The 24481-nt window shown below is 45.4% G+C and overlaps 1 protein-coding gene across 3 annotated transcripts in view; it reads right to left on the bottom strand.

Moving 5' to 3' along the window:
• Positions 1 to 72: 72 nt before the first annotated feature.
• Positions 73 to 24481, bottom strand: part of LOC115804043 (uncharacterized) — a 41484-nt gene continuing 17075 nt past the window's right edge. Inside the window, exons 3-5 of one of the 3 annotated variants that reach the window (XR_016388347.1) lie at positions 21241 to 21369; positions 19107 to 20299; positions 73 to 8648 (exon numbers count right to left, since the gene is read on the bottom strand). The gene's annotated coding sequence lies outside the window, so the exon portion shown is untranslated. Of the gene's footprint in view, positions 8649 to 13472; positions 20300 to 21240; positions 21370 to 24481 lie in introns of those variants that run through there. The other 2 variants (XR_016388345.1, XR_016388346.1) reach the window with 2 other exon arrangements.

Raw genomic sequence — 24481 nt, 5'->3', positions numbered from 1 at the left:
CGGACCCCACACACTCTTCCTTAAAGGATCAGTTCACATGTCCCCTTCTCTGAGGACACAGGTCCTGGAGTCAGACTTTTCCAGCTCTGCCATTCCTACCCAGTGTCTAGGGCAAGTTCCCTGACTATCTGAGGCTTTGGTTTCCTCATCCAGCAAAAGGGATGAGAGTAGGGCTTCCCTGGTGGCACAGTGGTTGAGAGTCCGCCTGCCGATGCAGGGGACACGGGTTCGTGCCCCGGTCCGGGAGGATCCCGTATGCCGCGGAGCGGCTGGGCCCGTGAGCCATGGCCGCTGAGCCTGTGCTCCACAACGGGAGAGGCCACAGCAGTGAGAGGCCCGCATACCGCAAAAAAAAAAAAAAAAAAAAAGGGATGATAATAAACAGTACACACCTCATGGAACTGTGAGGATCAAGGGGCCTCATGCACGGGAAGAGCCTGTCACAGTGCCTGGCACACAATAAGCAATGACACTGTTACTATATATTTTCAATATTATTATCATTATTACTTTAAAAAATTTGAGTACAAAACCGTTTTTTATTGAATTATAATTGATCTACAACATTATATTAGTTTCAGGTGTACAACATAGTGATTCAATATTTTTATACGTTTCAAAATGATACCATGCTAAGTCTAGTCACCATCTGTTACCATAAAAGTTATTACAATATTATTGACTATATTCCCTGTGCTGAACATTACATCCCCATGACATTTTATAACTATGATCTTTATTACTTTAACAACCACTGCTACTACTACCACTTCTCTCCCAGGGCTATAGGCTGAATGTTTGTGTGCCCCCCAAATTAATATGTTTAATCCTAATGCCTAATGCAATGGTATTTGGAGGTGGTGCCTTTGGGAGGTGATTAGGTCATGAAGGTGGAGCCCTCATGAATAGGATTAGTGCCCTTATAAAAGAGGCTGGCGAGAGACCCCAATTCCCTTCCACCATGTGAGCACACAGCTAGTAGGCACCATCTGTGAGGAACCAGGCCCTCACCAGACACCAAATCTGCCAGTTCCTTGATCTTGGACTCCCAGCCTCCAGAACTGGGAGCAATAAATTCCCATTTTTGCTTTAAGATTTTTTTTTGAAGTGGACCATATTTAAAGTCTCTATTGAATTTGTTACAATATTGCTTTTGTTTTATGTTTTGGTTTTTTGGCCACAAGGCATCTGGGATCTTAGCTCCCGGACCAGGGATCGAACACGCACCCCCTGCATTAGAAGGTGAAGTCTTAACCACTGGACTGCCAGGGAAGTCCCAAATTCCTACTGTTTATAAGCCACCCAGTCTGTGGTATTCTGTTTCAGCAACCTGAACAAGACACCCAAGCAGAATGGATCCTGCCTCTGGTGTTTCCACGTGACTTAGGTTGGGTTTCCTAACCTTGGTGTTGGTTCCCTCAAAATCAGACTCTGAGATAAAGACTTGGACACAAGGAGTTTCTTTGGGACGTGATCCCAGGAAGACAGGTGAGGAAGTGGGAGAAGTGAGACAGGGAGGCAAGAAGACAAATAAAGGGTGTGTTAACGGGAGGGGTATTTTTGTGTCGCTGGAGCTCACTGCTCACTGAACCCCCAGGAAAGCGCCTCATCTCCCAGCTAGACAAGGACATGCTGAAGACCCAATACTGCCCAGTCATGGAATGTCAGAGGAAATGACCACTGCTGAAAGGAACTAGCACAACGTGATGTCAAACAGCTGTCCCCAAAACCTCAAAAGCTTGCAAACTCTGACTTAGCAATTCTGCTTCCAAGAATTGATCCTAGGTGAACAATCACAGATTTTCACAAAAATATGGCTAACAGTTCTCATTCCCAGAATTGCTTATAATAGTGAAAAATTGGACACCATCTAAATGTCCAATAACAGGAGAGTGCAGTAATTAAACCATGGTTCATCCCCACACTGGAATACCTAGCAGCCACTGAAAATGATTTTGTACAAGAGTATTTAATGTCACAGAAAAGTGACCATGATATTCTTTGGTCATTTTTTTAAAAGCAGGTACATAGACACATAAACTAATATGTGTGATATGACCTAACAAGAGTTTTCATGTCATAAGCACACACATGCACACACACATAAACACACACACACACACACACACACACACAGAGAGAGACCTGGAAAGATAATGACTAAAAATGATGACAGTGATAATAGCTGAGTGATTGAATTGTATTTTAATTTTCTTTTTTTTTCTTTAATCTGTATTTTTAAAATGTTCTACAGTGTTCATGTATTAAAGGGCGACTCTGACAGCACTGGGCAGCCAATGCAGAGGGTCTGCAAGAAAGGGGAGCATCACTTAGCTGCCTGTCCAAATGGGCTTGTATTTTTCTCTGATCTGAAAGGTCCGGAGATCAGTCCCCTATGAGAGATCGGCTTACCTCTAACCTCTAAGTAGCCCATCTGGGACACGTGCATCTCTAAAAACACATGGGCTTTTCCAATGAGAAGATATAGCCCACAACTAGAGAAGGAAATTAAATGCTTTTCTCAGTAAATCTCTCCATCTCCAAATTTTAATCATTCTAATAGGCGACCTGCTGGTTTAGGCTGCCCAAAGCCTGATTAAAATGAGTTGATTCTATGAAGTTACCAGTAGTTTTTAATGGGGCTGGGGGGATACGGTACTTATACTGCTTTCTAATCTCTGATCTTTAGGTCTTTTTTATATTATTTCTTGTTCTCTGATCATCCTTTGAGGCAGGGTTTAGGTAAGGAAAGGAGGAGGCTGTATAGAAAATCTTTACGTTCACTCAAAAAACATTTCCTGATTTTTAGAAGAGGAGGGGGGGTCTTCTGCCCTTTTTTCATAGGATTAGAGGAACCTCCATCCCTTTTATCACTTCTAGTGCCTCTGTCTACTCCCTCCCTTAAGAGTTTCCCCCCGAGAGAGAGACAAGCTCCTGTCACGGATCAGAACCCGAGGGGATCATCGGACCATGTTTCTTGTCAGGTGGACCTACTACACCACTACACGTGCTGCATCCGTGAACACAACCCTCTTCCCAATTTCTCTGTCACAGGGCAGAGCCTGCTGAACCCGGCTCCCTTTCTGGGCCTGATTCTGTGCCCACTACTGGGTGTGTAATGCAAGCCGGCCATCCTGGACCTTGGAGCTGGTTGGGTAAGTGGACTTGGAGAAGGCTCTGTAGTTCCAGCCATTCTAGATTTGAGGCAACAGGGAGAAGGAACCTCCATTTTTCCTCTTGGCCTGAGGCCACATTCTCCTATCCAGCTTTTATCAAAGAAGGCCTTCTTTTGGGGGGGGGGAGGGTTATGGTACTTGCAGATCATTAAGCAAGCTCCTAATTTTTTATCCCCACTTGACTACTGTTCCTTGCATATGACTTGGCCAAGAACCCATGGGGTATCAGGGAGAAGGGTTCACTCTCATCCTGAGAGCTTCAATCTGAACACCTGATACATGCCAGGTGCTGAAGACACAAGGAAGGCCCCATCCTTGCCCTTGAGGGGTTTGTAGCCTGTGGGAGGAGACAGATATGCAAGGAAGTACACGTAATAATAAGTACAATCATCCCTCGGTATCTGCAGGGAATTTGTTCCAGGAGCCCCTGTGGACACCAAAATCCGCAGGTGCTCAAGTCCCTTATATAAAATGATACAGTCGGCCCTCTGTATCTGCAGGCTCAGCATCCACCAGCACTGTGGTTGGTTGAATTCCAGGATGCAGAAGCTGTGGATATGGAAGGTCGGTTTACAATACAATGTGATAAATACTCTAATGCAACAATGTACAGTACAAAGTGCAGGGGAGCACAGAGCAGGAAACACATTCAATCGAGATAGAGGGGATTGGGAAAGAGACTGGAAAGGCTCCACAGAAGAGGTGATAATTAAGCTGCATCTTGACAAGTGACTAGTAGAAAGGCAGGGGAAGGAGATTCCGGGCAGAGGGAACAGTATGTGCAAGGAAAAGAGGCGTGACTGCCTGGCATGTTCTGGGAGTGGGAAGGCATAGACTTTTGGGGTCATAGTGATTTTCTGATTCATTTGCATAAGCTCTTTATAAATTAAGTCTATCATTCCTTTGTCTATTCAGGTCATAAATTAGAGACTTAAACTGTAGTAGTGCATAGAGTAGGTTACAGTGGGGGAAAGCTGAAGATAAGGCATCCATTAGGAAATTATTCGTCCACTTACAAGCAATGCAGACCCAAAGCAGGTGAGTCAAAGCGAGAATGCATCCCAAGAGCATTGTCCAAAGTCACGCTTTGCTATGTGGCAAAAGTGGAAGTCAACTAGCAGGTTCATATACTGCATCCTGAAGCAGTGTTCTTTATCCTATCTCAGAGAGGGTACAGCCTGGAAGGGTCTCAGGTAATGTGAGTGTTGGCTCTCTATGGAGGTTTCAAGTGGAGAAATATAAAAAGGTTGAAAAGAAATGTCTTCTTTATAGCTTCCGCTAAGTCCTACTTTTCTGATGGAATTTCACATACTCACATTTCAGTTGAGGTAGCCCTTGATAATCAGGCAATTGGTCAGTTTTTTAAAATGTGCTGGACCATTAAGATGGACAAAATGGGACTTAATCTGGTCTTGAAGAATGAGTAGCATTTCTGTGAATGGGTGGGTGCTATCATCTGAATGTTTGTGTTCCCCCCCAAAATTCATATGTTGTCATCTTAACCCCTGAAGTTGATGGTATTAGTACGTGGGGCCTTTTTGAGGTGCTTAAATAGGGAAGGTGGAGCCCTCATGATTGGGATTAGTGCCCTTATAAAAAGGCTCCAGAGAGATCCCTAGCCCCTTCCACCATGTAAGGATACAAGAAGTCTGCAACCCAGAAGAGGGCCCTCACACAATCATGCCAGCACTCTGATCTTGGACTTCCAGGCTCCAGAACTATGAGAAATAAATTTCTATCATTTATAAGCTACCCAGTCTGTGATATTCTGTTATAGCAGCCTGAATGGACTAAGACAGTGGGGAAGAGGTTAGCAAGGCAATCCCAGGAGAGGATTCATTCATGCCTCTACTAAAAAACCATCTAGGATTACCACCCCTTCTCTTTGGTTTCAAGTAACAAAAACCAACTTTGTCTAGCTCAGTGAAAGGGGAAGGTTTGTGGGAGAGATAATGGGTTATCTCATGGGCCATCCCCTCGGTTCCAACCACTTGCAAAGACTAACTGGGTTTCTCTGAATCCCAATTCTCAGAAAGAGATCTGATTGGACCAACTCAACTCACATGGTCACCCCAGCCAATCAACTCTTGCTGAGGGTCTGGATCCCATGGATAAACATGGCTGCTTTGAGCAACTATCAAAAAAGGAGGTCAGTGTAAGCTGGACTACACTCCCCCAATCCACGGTCCTTTCATATGCTGAAGGTTCCTTCTGTCCTAGAGCTAAAGATTCAGCCGGAATCTGTGAGCAAGTAGAAATCTTAATTCAGTGGAAAGTAGGGTGGCCAGCCTTAGCAAATAAAAGTACAAGATGCCCAATCAAATTTGAATATTTCACAAAAACAATTTTATCCCACGTGATATTTGGGACCTACTTATACTAAAAAATGCTTCATTGTTTGTCTGAAATTCAAATGTAACTGGGTATCCTATATTTAACTGCCAAACCTAGTGGAAACGTGGTCCTTTTGCAGGACTCTGAATTCTTGACATTTCCAAAATAATGATCACATCTCTGGGAATTTAAATGCCCAAGACAGATGTAAGGGTCTTCATTATGCCAAATGGAGGACACTGTGAGTGAAGCCAGCATCCTGAGAGCAAGAGGTGGACCTGCATAATTATCAGTGAGTTAGATTGCTTTGTCACACAGAGTCAGCTTATTAAATATGCATTTCAAGTTTGGAGTGGTTGGCTGAAGAACTTAATTATCAACAGATGGGAAATCCCTCACTGCAGCCTTGACCTTTACCTGTCATGTTGGCACACAGGACCACATGCAAGATGACACTAGAATATCTTCAGATGCCATTCTCCAGAGCCTTTGGACAGGGAGCCCTGGGCTTCCCTAGGGCTGGGCTGGGAAGGTGGAAGACCACAATGGCTACTTAGGCGGGCATATTGCCTCATTGGCTAACATGGGTCTTCCCATGACTTCACTCTTCCCTCTCTATGAAAAGGACACTGTTGTTAGTGTTAAACAAACTTGGGTGCTGGTCCTACTGTGACCTCTTACAAGCTTTATGAGCTGGAGCAAATCATAAAACTGCTCTGAGCCTCAGTTTCCTCATCTGTTAATTGGGAATAATATTACCCTTCTTACAATGTTATTGGGAGGAATCAATGAACTCCTGCCTATGTAAGTGTCAGATTCCAGAGACCCCAGTCTCTCAAACTTGTCCTAGTCCCCCTTCTTCCTATTATCCAGGTCCCTAAGGTCATTTTAATAATATCCTCTCAGCCACCTCAAAATGTGTGCCTTGTTCACAATCTTACTCTGTTTATTGCCAACCTTATAGATTTGTTATCCCCGTCTCTACCTCTGAGCCACCCAGCTTGCTGGTGTCAAATCATAAATCATGTAATTAAGTCAAATCGTGTTATCTAGCCCCAGATGGTCTCTCCCTGTGCTCAATAATCCTTTTACTCTTCTCCAGAGGACCCACAGCTCAGAGGTTTCATGACAACAGAATCCAAAGCATCACTTATACTTTACTTTATAAATAATGTGTTATATAGTATATTAAGTATATTATATATATATATATAATCATTATCATTATTGGTGAGGGAGCAGGGCATAAGTACAGGATAGGAAATCATGTCTTCTGAACTTCCTTCCTTACTCCGAATCCTACTTTAAAGACAGCTACTTTTTTTTTTTTTACAAGAACAAATATCCTATTTTTATTCAGCACAGATTACTTAGAACATATAACTTGTGGAATTCCATGGAGGTAATATAAAAAATAATTAATTTCGACCATTTTCTACATGAAAAATGAAGTACAGAAAAGGAAAGTTAGCACAAAATAAAACAAGTATGCGTACTAATGAAGGTTAAGATGATAGCTCAAAGACTTCTATTGCCAAATCTTTCTTTTTTATTCTAAGTCAGGATCAACATTAGAAGGATTCATCCTAAAAAACCATATAGATTACACCAATAATTTGTAATCACCATGCTTGCTTCCTCCTGTCACTCATTATAAAGTTGCCACTGTAGCAAATTTTCCTTGACAAAAACAGAAGTCACTTTAGAATTACATGAATGAGTCCTTACCCTCTACCTGCAGAGAGATGCAGCCTTTGCCAACAAAAAGAAAGAGGTTAAAATATTGGAGAATTATCTCTGAATGGCTGCCAGGATCTCCCTTAGATCTCTAAGCTTTCTTCAAATATCTGGACTTTTAGCAACTAAAAAACTTATACTCAAAATGTGTACAGTAGTTTCAATAGGAAAAGTCAGCTACTTCTTAATGTCACCAGTTGTGCCCTGGGCATTTTACCCATTGGCTATAAACCCCTACTTGTCTTTGTCGTATTTGGAATTGAACCCCATGTCTCTCCCCTGTTGCAATATCCCCATTGCAATAGTCTGAATAAGTCTCCCTTACCATTTTAACAAGTGTTGGAATAATTATTTCACAGTTGGTTAAGAACACCTGGAGCATTTTTTTTAATTCTGGGGAGACCTGGACCCCACCTGAGACCAAGGAGTCAGAACCATGGGCTTGGTTCTAATGTGTACTAGGGGTAAGAATCGCTGGCCCAGAAGGTCTGCACAAATCTCCTTTGTGATGGACTGACCCTCAGACTGGAGGACGCCTTGAATTCTGGCTGGGTTGACCTTCTTCTGTCAACCCCACATCAGCCGATCCCCATCTGAAACAGGCTCCTTTGTCCAGCCCCTCCAGATTGCATGGCTGGAATACACCAAACTGTATCACTCCTCTATATATCTGCCCACACTATCTCCCCTCCCTGAAATGCTTGCTCTGCGCCCCTTGACCACCAGGGAAAGATAAATCATATTGAAGACCTCACCTCCGGGTCTTCCCTGGTGGCGCAGTCGTTGAGAATCTGCCTGCTAATGCAGGGGACACGAGTTCGAGCCCTGGTCTGGGAAGATCCCACATGCCATGGAGCAACTTAGCCCGCGCGCCACAACTACTGAGCCTGCGCGTCTGGAGCCTGTGCTCTGCAACAAGAGAGGCCGCGACAGTCAGAGGCCTGCGCACCGCGATGAAGAGTGGCCCCCGCTCGCCGCAACTCGAGAAAGCCCGCGCACAGAAACGAAGACCCAACACAGCAAAAATAAATAAATAAATAAATACTCACCTCAATCATCACATCCTCTAGGAAGCCTCCCCCAATTCTTTCCATAGCACGCCTGGCGTTACCGAGCCTAAGTTCGTACTGCTCACCGTACAACAGGCCAATAATCAAGAAATGAGTTGTTGGGACAAGGAATAATTGCTTTATTCGGAAAGCCAACTAACTGACAAGACGGTGGGCCCCTGCCCCAAAGAACCACCTTGCCTGAGTTAGAAGCCAGGCTCCTTTTATACTAAAAGGGGAGGGAGTAAAGTCAAACACTTCCTGGTTCCCATCAGCCTCCGGAGGGGATGTGTTCATTTCTTCCTCCCCGCAGTCATGCACAGGTGGGCCCGGTCAGGATGTTTCCTGTGAGCTAAACAAAGGTATTTTAGCTTAATGCTCATTACCTGGGAAGCAGGGGGGGGGGGCCATTATGTATAATTTAAACTTATAGGCAACATCCCTTTAGTGATTAACTTGTAATAGAATATAAAGGTTCTTCCCTATTACACTGGGACCTCTCTTGCCCTGTCCACAGGCCTGATGATGCACAGAGCAAGCCACAGCATGTCTGATGTCACTGAAACATCAGTGCGAAAGGTGGCTTCTCACCAGCCATCCTGGCTAAGGGTATATATAGTAGGACTTGATATTCATGTAAACAGATGCTAGGTTTTCAGAAATCACCCATCTGAAATTAATACTGACACATGAAAAGATAAGAACAAAAGCTTTCCATCGGCAAAATGAAACTCACTATTTCTGCCAGGAAACTGTAAACTTGGTTAAACCTCAATATTGAACACATAAATTTGTTGATAACAAATATTAAGAATCCTACAACACAGAGCACTGAATTTAGAGTCAGAAAACCTAAACTATAAATGAATTCAGCCACTTTCTAAGCACGTAACTTTAAGCAAGATACTTAATTTCTCTGAGCCTCAGTTTTCTCATCTATAAAGTGAGAATTATAATACTTCACCTACTTTCTCTAACAGGTTGCTTTAGTCATTAAATAAAATAAAACCTGGAAAAGCATATTTCGTTTCACAGTGAAGCCCCATACAAACACAAGAATTTTAAATCCTTACTAATTACTTGTGCTTTGCTTTTTTTCCTTAATTAGTATCAACACTTCTACATTCGTGTGAAACAGATCGAGATGTCCATTCAGGAATAATGAAGAAGGAAGGTTTATTTTAGAAAGACCGTGGGTGTTGTTGAAGGGATAATATGTCTTGTCTTTCTTTCTTTCAGGAAGTAATATGCAAAAAACTTTATCTTGCTGACATTCTTCCACACAAGCTGGAATAGAAACTATCTTGCACCTGGACAATACACTTATGTATAAAGTGTAAATAATAACTAAGGGGAAAGAATAGCTAACGAGAGTAAAGGAGAGGGACAACACATGATTAAACTGGAATCTCAAGGTGTTAAGGATCCAAAGCAGGTCGTGTGTATGTATATAAATATATATTTACCAATGTGTTTAATTCTCCTCTTCCTTCATTTTCCATCTTCTCTCCCTGTATAAACCAAATCTTTCCTTTTGGACTAACAAGTTATGGGGATGTGCACACACATGCAGTGTATGTGTGTATGTATATGAGTGTTTGTGTGAGTGTATTTTCCCTCTGGTCTTTTTTTTTTGAAGTATAGTTGATTACATTGTTTCAGGTATACAGCAGAGTTATTCAGTTACACGTATGTATATAAATATATACACAGATGTGTTCTTTTTCAGATTCTTTTCCATTATAGGTTATTACAAGATATTGAACACAGTTCCCTGTGCTATACACTATATCTATTTTATATATTGTACTTTGTTAACCCCAAACTCCTAATTTAACCCCCCTTTCCCCTTCGGTAACCATGAGTTTGTTTTCTATGTCTGTGAGTCTGTTTCTGTTTTGTAAATAAGTTCATTTCTACCATTTTTTAGATTCCACATATAAGTGACATCATATGAAATTTGTCTTTCTCCTTCTAGTCTTTTGTGCTTGGTTGCTTGTCTGGGGTGGTGGTATTTAATCTTATCTTTGACAAGGTAAGTGATATTAAAGTCCAAGAGACTGTGGGTACCACAGAAAGTTGCTACACAGCTCTCTGTGGTTACGCTACAAGGGACATAGACGGATTCCTGGGGATACGAAGCCCTGCCACATCCTTGCTTGCAGAGCTAGCAAGGGAGATAACTGTTTTCTTCAAGGTATTCTTGAGCTAGAAGGAATCTTACAGATCATCTTGTCCAACCCTGTGCACTTTCTCATTTTACAAGTAAGGAAATCAAGAATGGTCAGAGAGGGAAAGCGATTTTCCTAAGATCATAGAGCTTTCACAAGCCTTTCCTAAGCATCTTCCCTATGCAAGGCATCATTCTATTACCTGAGGTGATGCCAGGCTGAAAAAAAGCATGATCTCCATTCTCAAGGAGTTGACGGTCTAATAGTGGAGCATGTAACTCAAAGCAGGATGAAATCAGGACTTGAGAATGCTGGAAGAACTAAAAGAATTTCTGATTGGGAAACGAGACAGGGTTTCCTGAAGAACGTGGCATCTGCACAAAACATCAAAGGTTAGAAGGATCGGGGACGCGTAGGACCCACACTGCCATATTTATTGTGTCACCAGCTGTCTCGGGCTCCCCTTTCGGAAAACAACACCAGAACGCTAGCTGATAAAAAATAAAAATGATAAGGCAAGAAGGAAAATTGAGAAGAAACATAGTCTGGGAAAGGACAAGCGGAATCAGTACCTTGAAAGTGATAGGGAACACCATCTCTAGGGGGGAAAAAAAGCACAAAGCACCTGCTGGGGATCACATCAATTTAAAATGCAAAAAGCAAATCAATGAGTAAGTCTTTTCTGATCATAAGTTTAAGAACTTAGAGCAGTTTGGTAGGATTATTCAACATAATTATGGTGCACTAACCTTCTCATATATATAAACTGTACATTCGATCCATACTTAACTTGAGTTAAAGCAGGAGAGACCAGCTAAGGGGGAAAAGTGCAAAGAAAAACAACTTTGAACTACATTCCAAAATGTGCAGGGGCTGGAAGAAAAGCCACAGCGAGCCTGGGGATACGAAGCCCTGCCACAGGGGGCCACGTCATCATGGGGAATAAGAACCTGAGAAATCAACCAGCATGATGTCATCATCCTAAGTGATTATTAAAGGGCTGGGGCGAGGTGAGATAACCCAGCAAGAGTGCGCAGGGTGAGAGGAGAACCTGGGCCAGGATCCGGGAAACTCCGACCTCTCCAGGGCAGGGTGTGGCAAGGAAGAGTCAGTGGTGACTTGGGCAACTTCTGGGGGAGCAGAGGGCAGAGTGCTGTAGTTTGGAGTAGATGCAAAACAAGGACAAAACAAACAAAAAAATGTCCTTAAATCCATCCTCCTGGTAGCTCTACGGGGGACAAAAGCCGCTCTATCCTGCAGTGGGCATGGGTGTAGAAGGATTAGATGCTGCCGCAGACACTGCAGAGCAGGGCACTCCCATGGGCCCAAGGGGAATCTCTCAGGCAGCTCTTGGAGGGTACTTCGCCGTAAGACAGCTAAAGAGCTGCATGAAGAGCTTCACTCCCTACCCCACCCCCAAACTTACACGCGCGCAGACACACACACACACACACACACAGAAATAATACATTTGGGCTTCCCTGGTGACACAGTGGTTGAGGGCCCACCTGCCAATGCAGGGGTCGCGGGTTCAAGCCCTGGTCCAGGAGGATCCCACATGCCGTGGAGCAGCTGGGCCCATGCACCACGGCTGCTGAGCCTGCGCTCTGGAGCCCATGAGGCACAGCTGCTGAGCCCGCGTGCTACAACTGCTGAAGCCCGCACGCCTGGAGCCCTTGCTCTGCAACAGGGGATGCCACCGTGGTGAGAGGCCCACGCACCGCGGCGAGGAGTGGCCCCCGCTCGCCGCAGCTGGAGAGAGCCCATGAGCAGCAACGAAGACCCAACACAGCCCAAAATAAATAATAAAATAAATAAACTTATTTTTTTAAAAAAGAAATAATACATTTAATTAGGGGACCAAACATCCCAGCGTACACCTGCTGACCCAGCATAATAATTGATGGCATCCCCTTTCACTCCCCAAAGTATGCCAGTTTGGAAAACGAATTATATGTGGTTGCTGAGGTTTAGGGATGGTGGGGAACAGGGAGTGGGTGTGATTATAAAGCGGAAGCAAGGGGGAGACCATTGTGGTGATGGAACAGTTTTACATCTTGATTGTGGTGGTGTTTACACAAATCTGTTCATGTGATAAGGGACAAGAACGATACACACACATGGTACATTGACACACAATGTCAATTTCAGTGTCAATTTCCTGGTCACTGTAGGTAAGAGGTAATCACTGGGGAAAACTGAGTGAAGAGGAGAAGGGTCCTCTCAGTATTACCATCGCAACTTCCTGTGAGTCTGTAATTATTTCAAAATTAAAGGGTTGGGTTTTTTTTAAGTGGTCTAGCAGCATCCACCGAGCGCTGGAGCAGGGACTTTGCAGAACTGAGACTCGTGCAGGCAGGATTTGCTCGGGTCTGTACAGTTGCTAATGGGCACGTAAGTGGCTGCTGCAGACGAGGGGTTGAGGAAGAGGAGATGAAGAATTCTCAGTAGCTCTTTCGTTAGCTCGGGTACAAGAAAGTGTTCCAGCGTGAATCAGCAGAGATAGATGTAATGTGTGGAAATGGATCAGTGGATGACACGGAACAGCTCAGAGACAGCAAAGGGGATCAGAAAGGAGAACCAGGACAACGGCATTTACTTTGGGGTCCCCTGGATTTGAGCTTCATCGATGGCCAGGAGAGTAGAGAATTAATACTTAACCTCAGATCTATATCACGTGTAGATATACATGTGCATACACGGCTTGGTAAACCGCTTTAATCGATTCCATATCACAATTTTTGTCCTTTTCAACCACTCAGTTGATTTTCTTGTTAGTGTCACAACTTAAAAGGACTCCATGAGGTGTTTTTTAAAAACCATTTCCACTTACTGAATGTTCTGACTCTACACCATTCACAGGTCATTTCACTTCGATCTTCACACAAACTTACAAAGTGGATATTATTATCCCCACTTTGCAAATGAGAAAACTGAGACTCAGAGAGGGTAAGTAACTTGCCCAATGTCACACAGATAATAAGGGGTAGGGCCAGGATTCAAGCCCAAGTCACTTAGACTCCAAACCCGTGTCATCACCCCCGTGCTACACTGCCTCTCCTGGGGTGAGTGAGGCAGGGAGAGTGAGAGTCACAGGGTCACCTGAGCTAGGTAGAGCCAACTGCCACCAGTCACAATCTCCTTGCTTTGGTGGGTGGACCAGAAGTGCCCCCCTTGGAGAACGGCATCGGAGTTGGCCATGTGCTCCATCCACCCCTAGTGCCAGGGGAAGTAGGGAACCCCTCAGTTTGGTCCACCCCTCCCTTTTTCCTTGGAGACCTGGGTGAGAAAGAACCCTCCATCCACTCCAGGAGCTGTGTGCTAAGCTCCTTCCTCAGAGTGCCCACAGGCTCTGTGCAGACACCCATGGATTGCAGGTATATCAGGGCCGCACATTAAACTGAGACCCTCGTGGGGTGGCCAGATGTCCCCAGCAACTTTGCATATGGAGCAGAATCCTGGAAACCCAACGACAGTGTCTCTCTCACCACATCCTTTAGGTAAATGGCATCTGCCTCGCATTAGAGAAGAAAGAATTTTCCTGGCCGGAAAACATCTCCAGCAAGGGCTGTGCTGGAGAAAGCCTGCAAAATTCACTCTCACAGCGAAATCTGAGGATTCCAGGCAAGTCATTAGATCAGATATTCTGAAGCCAAGAAGGGGAGAAAAGCAGCTGAGACATGGCTGACATCGTCACAGTTAAGCTCCACAAACAGCGCCAAGGATTTTGTCTTTTGTCCACGTGACTCAAATGGGCAAATTGAGACACCTCGGGGTCAGCCCAGGAGACTGGCGTGGTGACGGTAAGCGGCTCCGAGGTCTCGCAGCCTTTATCCTCAGACATGGTTACAGAGGAAAGAGAGGAACTAAGAACAATAGTGCCCTAATAAAATATGCTTAGAAACCATCAGCTACAATTTCCTCAAGTTTATTTGAAGGCCCTGGGATAAGTACTTGAGATGCATTTATCTCACTGCAGCCTCACAACAGCCATGCAGATCAGTGTGATTATCATCCCCATTTTACAGGTGAAGAAACTGAGGCCCAGAGGCATCAAACAATTTGTCTATGGTTCCATTGATAATAATCAGGACAGACAGGATTTGCACTAACTCCTGAGCTCATACTTTCCACTGCCCTTATTCTGTCTCCCACATGGACAATAGCTGCGGGGAGTGGGGAGGCAGAGAGGAGCAGAGCTAGACCCCAGAGCTGCCCAGCTCTAAAGCTTGTGCCTACTCAAAATATTCCATACGTGTGGTCACTTGGGTGTGGCTCACACACTTGTCCATGCACAAGAGCATAGAGCCAGGCAACGAGCGCCTGTCCCCTCTCACACACACACTTACACCTTGCTTTGAACGTCTGCCTATTGTGCATGTATCTTTACAACGTGTTCTTTGGGGACTGTGAGCTCAGGGGTTTGGGGAACCCAGAGATAAGGTCTCAGGGCTACCTCCACATGGCTCTACATCAGAAGAGTTACTGGCTTTGGCAGGTGAGGCATATAACTTATCTGAACGCCCAGGTAGCAACCCATGAATTCCAGGGCTGGGGTCATCCCTGGAAGGGGGTCCCCTGTTCATGCAGGGATTTAAATCCCAGCCAGACCTGGGCCTTGCCCTGGCCTCCCCTGACCCCACCTCCTCTGCAGCTGTGTGATATTAGGAAAGTTATGGCCATGACACTCAAGTCCAAAAATTGGTCAGCTTTTCAGACCAGGTGCCTAGAAAGTTCAGCAAGGCCTGGACTTGGAACAAGTGAAGCAAAAGCATCACTGAAATACAAGCCCCAGATCTCATTTGTAAATAATAATAATAATACTCCAAGAAGAGCAGGGGGATTGGTGAGTAGAGATGACACAAAGGAGAAAGAATGGTCTTGGAGAAAGAGGCTAGTGACAGGAGAGAAGCCCCAGGTGGGGGAAGCTGTGAGCTCCAGGAAGAAGGATGCGGGCATCCCAGGTACAGCAACAACCCAGAAGGGAACCAGCTGCGAATGTGAAGCCTGCCCAGATGGCAGCAGGGAGATGGACCCGGTGCTGTTCTATCTTCATAGCCTCCTCTGAGGGCCCTGTGCACAGGCTTCTTAAGCAGTGTCAGGCTGCACAGCCCAAACCTGAGTCCCAGGGGTGCAGTGTCATTGGACCTCGCCCCTGAGCACCTTGCCTACAGCCTGGGAGGCAGATGCCATGTGGATCACATTACAGGAGGGCAACTAGGAGACATTAGGAGGAGCTTTGACCCAGGCCAGGTTAGGGACCCAGTGACTTTGCAGGGCGTCTGATCTGGTGCTGAGATGATGATCACGACCACGATGATGATGGTGGTGGTAATAATCGAGTTTAATCATAATAAACAAAGACTCATTGGGAGCTAGGAATGAGCCAGTTACTGCTTGAAACACTTGCAGGTGGTAACTCGTTTAACACATCTGCTGATTGGAGATAACGAACTCATGATGTTATCACATGTTGAGATGATTAAATGAGATGATATATGTGAAACTGGCTTGGAAATGGATGATAAAGATGACAATGATAATAATAATGGTGCTGCTGGTGGTGATGGAGATGGTGGTATTACCAGTGGTGACAGTAATATGCGTTATAGTGCAGTGGGTAAAGATAGAGACTTGGAGTTACACAGAGACCTGAGTTCAAATTCCAGCTCCACCACTTACTCACTGCATTATCTTAGGCAAGTTTCCCTGAGCCTCAGTTGCCTCATCTGTGAAATGGGAATAATAGCTCCCTCAAGGTGGTGTTGAGGAAAGTGTGTATCTATTTCTCAGCACAGTACCTGGCACTTGATAAACAGTGGTTACCATGGAGAAGGGCGGTGCTGGCAGCAGCGGGAGTGACAATGGCAAAGATGGGGTTGCCAGTAGGCGTCAAAGAGGTTTTCATACAGGTGAGTCAGCCCCTGATCACACTCCACACAGCTCTTCCAGCATACACAACCTTCGGAGCTTTCACTTGGAGAGGATATACTTTTTTTAATTTTATTGAAGTATAGTTGACATACAATGTTGTGTTAATTTCTGCTGTACAGCAAAGTGATTCAGTTGTACATATATATATATTCTTTTTATATTCTTTTCCATTATGGTTTATCACAAGATATTGAATATAGCTCCCTGTGCTATACATAGGACCTTGTAGTTTATCCATCCTGTATATACTAGTTTGCATCTGCTATTCCCAAACTCCCAATCCTTCCCTCCCCCACCCTTGGCAACCACAAGTCTGTTCTGCAGAGGATATTTTTAATTGGCTGCATCTAGTCCCAAGTACGCAGGAAGGCCTTGCACGTTCAGCACATTGCAAGCGCCACTCACTTAACCATTAACCAAGATGGCTCTAGCTAAGCTGGGAAACAGACAAAGGTTATCTGTGGAGTTATTGCATCACTTTCTCACCCCTGGCCCTGGCACCACGTGGCCTTAAGCTGACCCCTAGTCTGCTAGGACCACAATCGCCCTGCCCCATCTCCTTCCCCCTCCCAGACCCATTGCTTTTATCCTCCTGTGTCCAGCCACTTAGGGTTTTGTGACCCCAAAGTTAATAACAATAATAATAGCTTACATGTATCAGATTAGTTTATTTAATCCTCACAACCACCCTGTGAGTTGGATGCAATTATTAGCCCCATTTTACAGGTGAGGACACTGAGGCTCAGAAAGGTTAAAGTACCTTTTCTGGGTCACACAGCTTATAATTTCAGAGCTGGTACCTGATTTGAGGTATGTTCGATCTTGAAGCCCAGGCTGATTCTACCATATGACACGTGATGCTGCCTGCCTTTCACAGACAGTCCACAGGAGTGATAGTATTAAACAGCCAGCATGGAGGGCAAATGTTGGAGGAAGAGTGCACTTGACTGATTCTCAAGTCCCCCTAGAAAGGGAGCTCTCCACCACCAGCTCCCCTCCAGATATTGACCTGGCAGTACCATGGGCCAATTGTCATGGTCATTATGAATCTCAGAAATGATGTGTCATGCTTTCTAAAACATGCTTTCTGAAAAGACAGACTTTTTTTTTCATTGCAGCATACCTGTTACCCAGCAGTTCCACTTCTAGAATTTTATCCTTCAGATATGCATGCACATGTGTGAATGGACATATTTACAAAGTTACTCAGTGTTTTTAATGGCAAAAACTTGGAAGCAACCCAAATGTCTATCACTGGGGAATGGTTAAATAAATTGTGGAACATGCAAATGAGGAAATACTCCCCAGCCATAAAAAAAAACATTTAAAGTAAGCTCTATCTGCAGGAATACAGAAGAGATGTGTAGGAATGTGTCAGATATGGATCTTTATGACATATTGCTAAGTACAAAAAAAAATAACAGCATGGATGTTATGTCACCACTTATGTCAGATATGCGGAGGGAGAAGAATAAGTACAGGTGTTTTCTCAGATAAGCATGGATGACCTCTAGAAGAAACAGGTACCACTCGTTGCTTTCAGAAAGGACCTAGGTGGTTGGGAGACAGAAGTGCAACAGGGAATTTTTGCTCTATCCCATCATGTATCATCTGAATGTGGGCAGCTATACCAAAATAAATCTATCTATATAAATATGCACACATATATGAATAATCATAAGGGAATGTTCATGGTCCATTAAAAAGAAGTCCCTGGACATGGCAGCAGAGACCTTGAATTTGATTATTGTTTCTGACACCTTGGAAAAGCTACTGGTTGTTTCTGAATCCAGGTTTTCTCAATTATAAGGGGGATGGTGGAGAGAGCGATAACTACTTCCCAGGGATGTTGAGAAGACAAAGAGGCAAAATGTATTTGATTCTTCATTCTCCAGATATTTGTTGAGCACTTACTCTGGGCCAGGCCCTGGGGTCTGGGCTCAAAACTATGTATTAACAAGGTGTGCTCAGGAGCTATGCTCTCCCGTCATGCATCATGGGATTACAGGCAAGGGGGAAGATGGTCATGAAATCAATAGGTAGCTACGCAGTCGCCTGTTGTCAGAAATACTGCAGCAGGACAGAGCTCTGTGAGAGAGAATATTGCAGGAGATATAGGAGGCCCTTCTGAGACAGTGACACAAGCTCAGACCTACAGGCATTTGCTTGGCCAAGCGAGGAGAGAGAAGCAGTACAGGTGAGAATCCTGAGCCAGAAATAAACTTGGAGAGTTCAAGGAACCAAAAGACAAACTGGCTAGGGAGCAGAGAGCTAGAGGCAGAGCTGGAGGCATAGGGGATGAAAGCATCCCAAGCCTTCAGGGGCAGGGGGATGGACCATGGGGTACCTTCCAGGGGCAGTGGGAAGACATTGGCGGTTCATCCCGAGGCAGAGGCAGTGCAGCCCAGTGGATAAGAGAGCAGGCTCAGGCAACCCGCTTCAAATCCTGGCTACCCACTTCCTGGCATGTACCCTGTGGCAGCCCTATGCTTCTCAGTAAGGAGGCAAGGAGTGCCTCTGGTACAGTGTGTGAGGTTTAAGTGCATCCCAGGAGGAGCTCTTAGCTCAGTGCCTGGTGCCTCTCACCACTCAGCAGATGGCTTTGCAGCAGCAGTGGCCATAATAGTAGTTGCAGTGCATTTCTGAAAAGCCATTCTAGAGCCAGGGTGGGCAAACGATGGCCCCTGGACCAAAGCCCAGCTTACCTCCTATTTTTGTGCTGTCCACAAGCTATGAATGTTTTTATTGATGATTGATTGATAGCTGAGTTGGGTCTTCGTTGCTGCGTGCGGACTTTCTCTAGTTGCAGCGAGTGGGGCTACTCTTCGTTGTGGTGCGCGGGCTTCTCATTGCGGTGGCTTCTCTTGTTGTGGAGCACGGGCTCTAGGTGCGTGGGCTTCAGTAGTTGTGGCACACGGGCTCAGTAGTTGTGGCACATGGGCTCAGTAGTTGTGGCACACGGAATTAGTTGCTCCGCGGCATGTGGGATCTTCCCAGACCAGGGCTTGAACCCGTGTCCCCGGCATTGGTAGGCAGATTCTTAAGCACTGCACTACCAGGGAAGTCCCTGAGAATGGTTTTAAATTTTTAGATTAGTTTAACAAAAGAATAGTAATAATAATTCATGACACATGAAAATTTTCTGAAATTTACATTTTAGCACCTATAAATAAAGTTTTATCAAGACACAGCCAACCCCATTCCTTTACGTATCATCTATGGCTATTGCTATGTGCCAACAGCATAATTTAGTAGCTGAAACAGAGACCTACGGCCTGCAAAGCCTAGGATATTTATTATCTGGCCCTTTACAGAAAAATTTTCCCAACCCCTGCTCTAGAAACTGGATCAGAGAAGCTCAAAGATACAAGGAGGAAAACCAGTTAGGAGGCTCTTATAGAGTCTGAGCAAGAGGTAATAGAGAACAGGAGAGAAGGAGACAGCTGGGGGAGGGGTCCTGGAGAAGTGTGTTTGAAAACTAGGAAGGGCTTACAAATGTTGGGCCTTGCCAATCTTTCCTACATTGGCCATGGTCATGACTACTTCTATCTATAAGATTTAAGAGGCTTTTGTGGTCTTGACATCAGCTCCAGCATTCTGTAATTCTGGGACACTTTATGATACCTGCAGGAGATGGTTTCAGGGTCCGGGTGACTGACAAGCTGGTGGCGTCGCAGATGTGCAATGCTGGCATCCTCCGAGCAAGCCCAGTGCTGGGGCGTATAAATAGAGGCCAGCAGTCATCAGGAAGTACTTCTGGGGCTGAGGTCATCCTCCCCTTACACTATCATGGCAGGACCAGGCGAGTGCTGGGTCCACATCTGTACCCAAACAAACTCGAGATAGGAGAACATGATGGATTGGAGAAGGGACCAAAAAGTCGGCTGGAGAATAACACCTGTGAAAAAGGTAAAGCGGTTGGATAATTACAGATTATCCAATTATGGTAGGTAATAGGTAGACATCTATGATGCCTACGCATCTACGATGCCCCAGGTGTTGCTGTCAGCTCTTTATACGCATTGCTTCATTTAATCCTCACGGTCAACGTTACATGGTAGCTACCACCATTATCTCCATTTTACAGATAGGGACAAAGAGACAGAGAAGGGTAACTTGCCCAAGACAGTAGAACTCGTGCGTGGAGGAGTCAGGATTCCATTCCAGGAGATCTGAGTCTTTACTTGCACCCAGTATGCTCCTGTACTTAACCTCTGTGCTTCACTATTCTCTGTTCCAGCCCTCAGGGAGGTGAAGACTGAGGGTCACTTAGGAACCACATGTAGGGCCCTTCTGTTATTTCCCCTCACAACTCCCAGGGAGTATAATATGTTGTCTACAGGACAGCATTTATTATATTATGATCAAGTCATTGTTTTCTTGAAGTAGTGTGGCTATCAGTTCTCATTCATCAGCCTGCAATGCCATCCCACAACAACACACACACACACACACACACACACACACACACGCACATACTTAATGCAGTCTCATCAAGGATGGATTAGGATTTCCAGTGAGCTTTTTCACAAGCTGCAGGTAATTCTCAAAGCACCCAGATCATGCCTGTGGGCTGTGGGCAGGAGGCCACCACCAGATACACAGCCCAGGCCCTGTCCAGCTCTCCCTGCCGTATCACCAGGACAGTTCTTCCACTTAAGAACCAACCAAGTGGTGCTGTCATGCCTATCTGCCTAAGAAACAGAAGTTAGACCTACGGTCAACAGCAACGATAATTATAACTGCCAATTGTTAAAGCCATGTGCCTTCAATTTAATCTTCTCAACGACCTGTGGGTTGAAGAAACTGGGTGGGGGTTATTATCTCTGTGTTACTTACAAGGGAAACAGAGGGTCAGAGTGTTGAAGTTCTTGCCACAGATCCTCAAGGAGAAAACATCTGAATTGGTATCCACACTCAGGACGGCCTGAGTCTGGACCCCTGCCCCAAACTGTGAGGCCACAGCAACTACAGGAAGGAATGAATGAGGAATGTCTCAGGAGCACCTCAGGTCAGTAGATAGTTATCGATCACATACCACGTGCCCAGTACTGTATTAAGTCTTGGAGATGCAATAAGACGGAAATGGTCCCTGCCTAATAGAATTTAGAGTCCAATGAATACAACTACAGAATTTATTCATTTAACCAATATTCATTGAGAGTCATTCTTCCAGAGCCAGGTACAATTCTAAGTGTTTGAAGATGTGGCAAAATGAACAGAAAAGGCAGGGATGCTGTCTTCATAGTGTTAGGACGTTTCAAAACAATGTAATAGAGCGTTTTAGGCAGTGGAAAAGTTGGAAGGGGAAACCAGTCTTATACTCGGCCCCAGCTGGGATGTGCCTTCCCAGCCCTCTAGGGAGCCATCTAGCTGTTGGTGGGACGTCTGGGCTGCCCAGAGGGCGGTCACCCACCCAGGCACTTCCCAGCATCACATCCCAGGAGGGGGTCTGAGAGAGGCTGGCTGGATTCTAGCACTGGGTAGCTAATCCCAGTTGTGCTGAATCCCCTGGGGCTCTCCAATTATTATAAGAGGTGTCATGAAGTTCTCCTCACAAGTGCTCCAGAAGAGATGATTTTTAATTCACTTTCATTTAAAGGATGACTATGCTGGCAAACAAGTTTCTGTCATGGAGGGAGCAGAAGGGGGCTCCCAGACAGGGAGTGCCACGATGTTAATTGCCTGCTCCAAAATGTCTGGGAATAAAAGAGGTGTTTTTAATTAAGTGCCTTAGAAGTGGAGGCAGAGAGGGGAGACGTGGTTGGAAATTTTCAAATGAAACAAAGCAGGTTTCCCCTCTGCAGTCTGGGGAGGGTACACTACCAACACACTCCCCAGAGCTCATGGCAACTGTGCTTGGAGGGTCTCCATAACTGGGCTGCTGCCATGAGGATACGTTTTATCAGAATCTGGGTTAGGGTAGAGGTAGCACATCGAATTTACAAGCCCCAGTGACCATCTCCTTCAGGCTGGGACTGAAACCTCAGAGGACTCTGCAAGTAAACACTGGTCCCAGGTGTGCCAAGCCAGCATGGCTTCCCTCCTGCTGAGGGGCACAGGTCCCAAGGCAATGTGAAGTTTCCTCTTTAAAGTGAGTCAGTGTGGAGGAAAGTAATCCATATATAAAGAAGCAGGTGGTCCTACATGACAAACTCAAACTGGTGCTGGATAAATGGTTGAAGTTTGGAAACCCTGATTTGGTCCATCCCCACCTTTCCTGAGTTTGAGATGGAGACACTGAGGCTCAGAAAGTGGACATGAAATGCCCAAGGACACACAGCAGTACGCTTCTCCTGATCTCTTCTTCAGTGCTCTTTCACATCTACCACATGGGAAGCTTCAGACTTTCATGAAAGAAGTGGGATTCAAGCTCGCAAGATAAGCTCAGAAGCCCTGTGTCAATGAGGGCAGAAGGAAATGCTTCCTTTATTTCTCTAAAAGGGAATGAATCAAGACCCTTTAAAGATCCAGGGGCATTGAAGGCAAGTCTTCCAGTCGGGATGTCCCCACAGCACCCAATTCCCTTTATAAGAGCAGCTGAGCATCCTTTATAAGGCAATAACAGCATATTCACCATCATAGAGACCTAAAGTGTTCATGACAATCCTATGAAAATGGCTTTAAAATCCCATCACTTAGTAATTCTTCTTCTGGGAAGACGGAGTAGACGTACTTTTCCCTATTCCTTCTGCAAAGTACAACTAAAATCCCTGGACATTGCAAACAAAACCACTTACAAACATACAAAGACTCTGAAGGGTGGAGAGAAGAAGGCAGACCAATTAGGAACCTCTGGATCTGAGGAACGGCACAACAGTGATTTCCCTGGGTTTTCTTTTCTTTTTTTTTGGGAGGGGTACGCGTGCCTCTCACTGTTGTGGCCTCTCCCGTTGCGGAGCACAGGCTCCGGATGCACAGGCTCAGCGGCCATGGCTCACGGGCCTAACCGCTCCACGGCATGTGGGATCCTCCCGGACCGGGGCACGAACCCGTGTCTCCTGCATCGGCAGGCGGACTCTCAACCACTACGCCACCAGGGAAGCCCTCCCTGGGTTTTCTTTTGCTTCGTACAACCCAGAGTTGAAGCTGACAAAGCCAGCAACCTACGAACACCAACAGGTGCTGACAAAAAAGCACCAGTGAAACTCAACCAAAGCCTGCTTTCTCTAGTCACAGGACAAGGAAAGGAACAGAGTAGCAAGATAGAAAATTTTAAGACAACATCTGTATTCCAGCCAAACACCACAGAAAAAACTGTGACCCAGCCCCACTCACACCCGCAAAGGCCATGTGAGGAGACCAGACTTCCACCCTGGTGTGGCTGTAATGAGGTGCCACACACACCCACTGGGGTCATGTCAGAGAAGGCCAAGAGGGTAGCCAGGACTCTCATCACCACTGGTCTCAGTGGAGATCATGTAGGAGCCCGGACCTCCACCTTCACCCAACAATAATGAGGTGTCTCTCCTCTCCCTGTAGGGTGGTGTCAGTGGAGACCACATGGGAAACTGAAATACCAACCCCTGCCCAACAGTGATGGGGAGTCCCCCTCTCAGGTACCAACAGAGGTCAAGTGGGAAACCTGGACATCTATCCCCATCTGGCAGAAACAAGACAGAGCTGCTCTCCTTTCCTATGCCAGAGTGATATCAGTGAAAGCCAGCTAAAACATAAGGTTTAAATAAGACCCAGAGTCTCAAAATATAACATGAATATGTCCATGTTTCAGTCTAAAATTTTATGCCATACCAAGAACCAGGAAGATCTCCAACTGAATGAAACAAGACAATCAAGAAGCACCAATGTCATGGGGCTTCCCTGGTGGCGCAGTTGTTGAGAGTCTGCCTGCCAATGCAGGGGACACGGGTTCATGCCCCAGTCCAGGAAGATGCCGCAGAGCGGCTAGACCCGTGAGCCGTGGCCGCTGAGCCTGAGTGTCCAGAGCCTGTGCTCTGCAACGGGAGAGGCCACGACATTGAGAGGCCCGCGTACCGCAAAAAAAAAGAAAAAAGAAAAGAAGCACCAATGCCAAGGTGACAGAACTACATTAGAATTACCTGACACAGACTTTAAAGCA

This window comes from Delphinapterus leucas, chromosome 17, assembly GCF_059928025.1.
Source record: "Delphinapterus leucas isolate spDelLeu-1000000601 "Yukka" chromosome 17, BTC_Dleu_Yukka2, whole genome shotgun sequence".
Taxonomy (NCBI): Eukaryota; Metazoa; Chordata; class Mammalia; order Artiodactyla; family Monodontidae; genus Delphinapterus; species Delphinapterus leucas.
The sequence above is the reverse complement of the archived record's forward strand: the minus strand, read 5'-3'. Positions and strand labels throughout refer to the sequence as shown.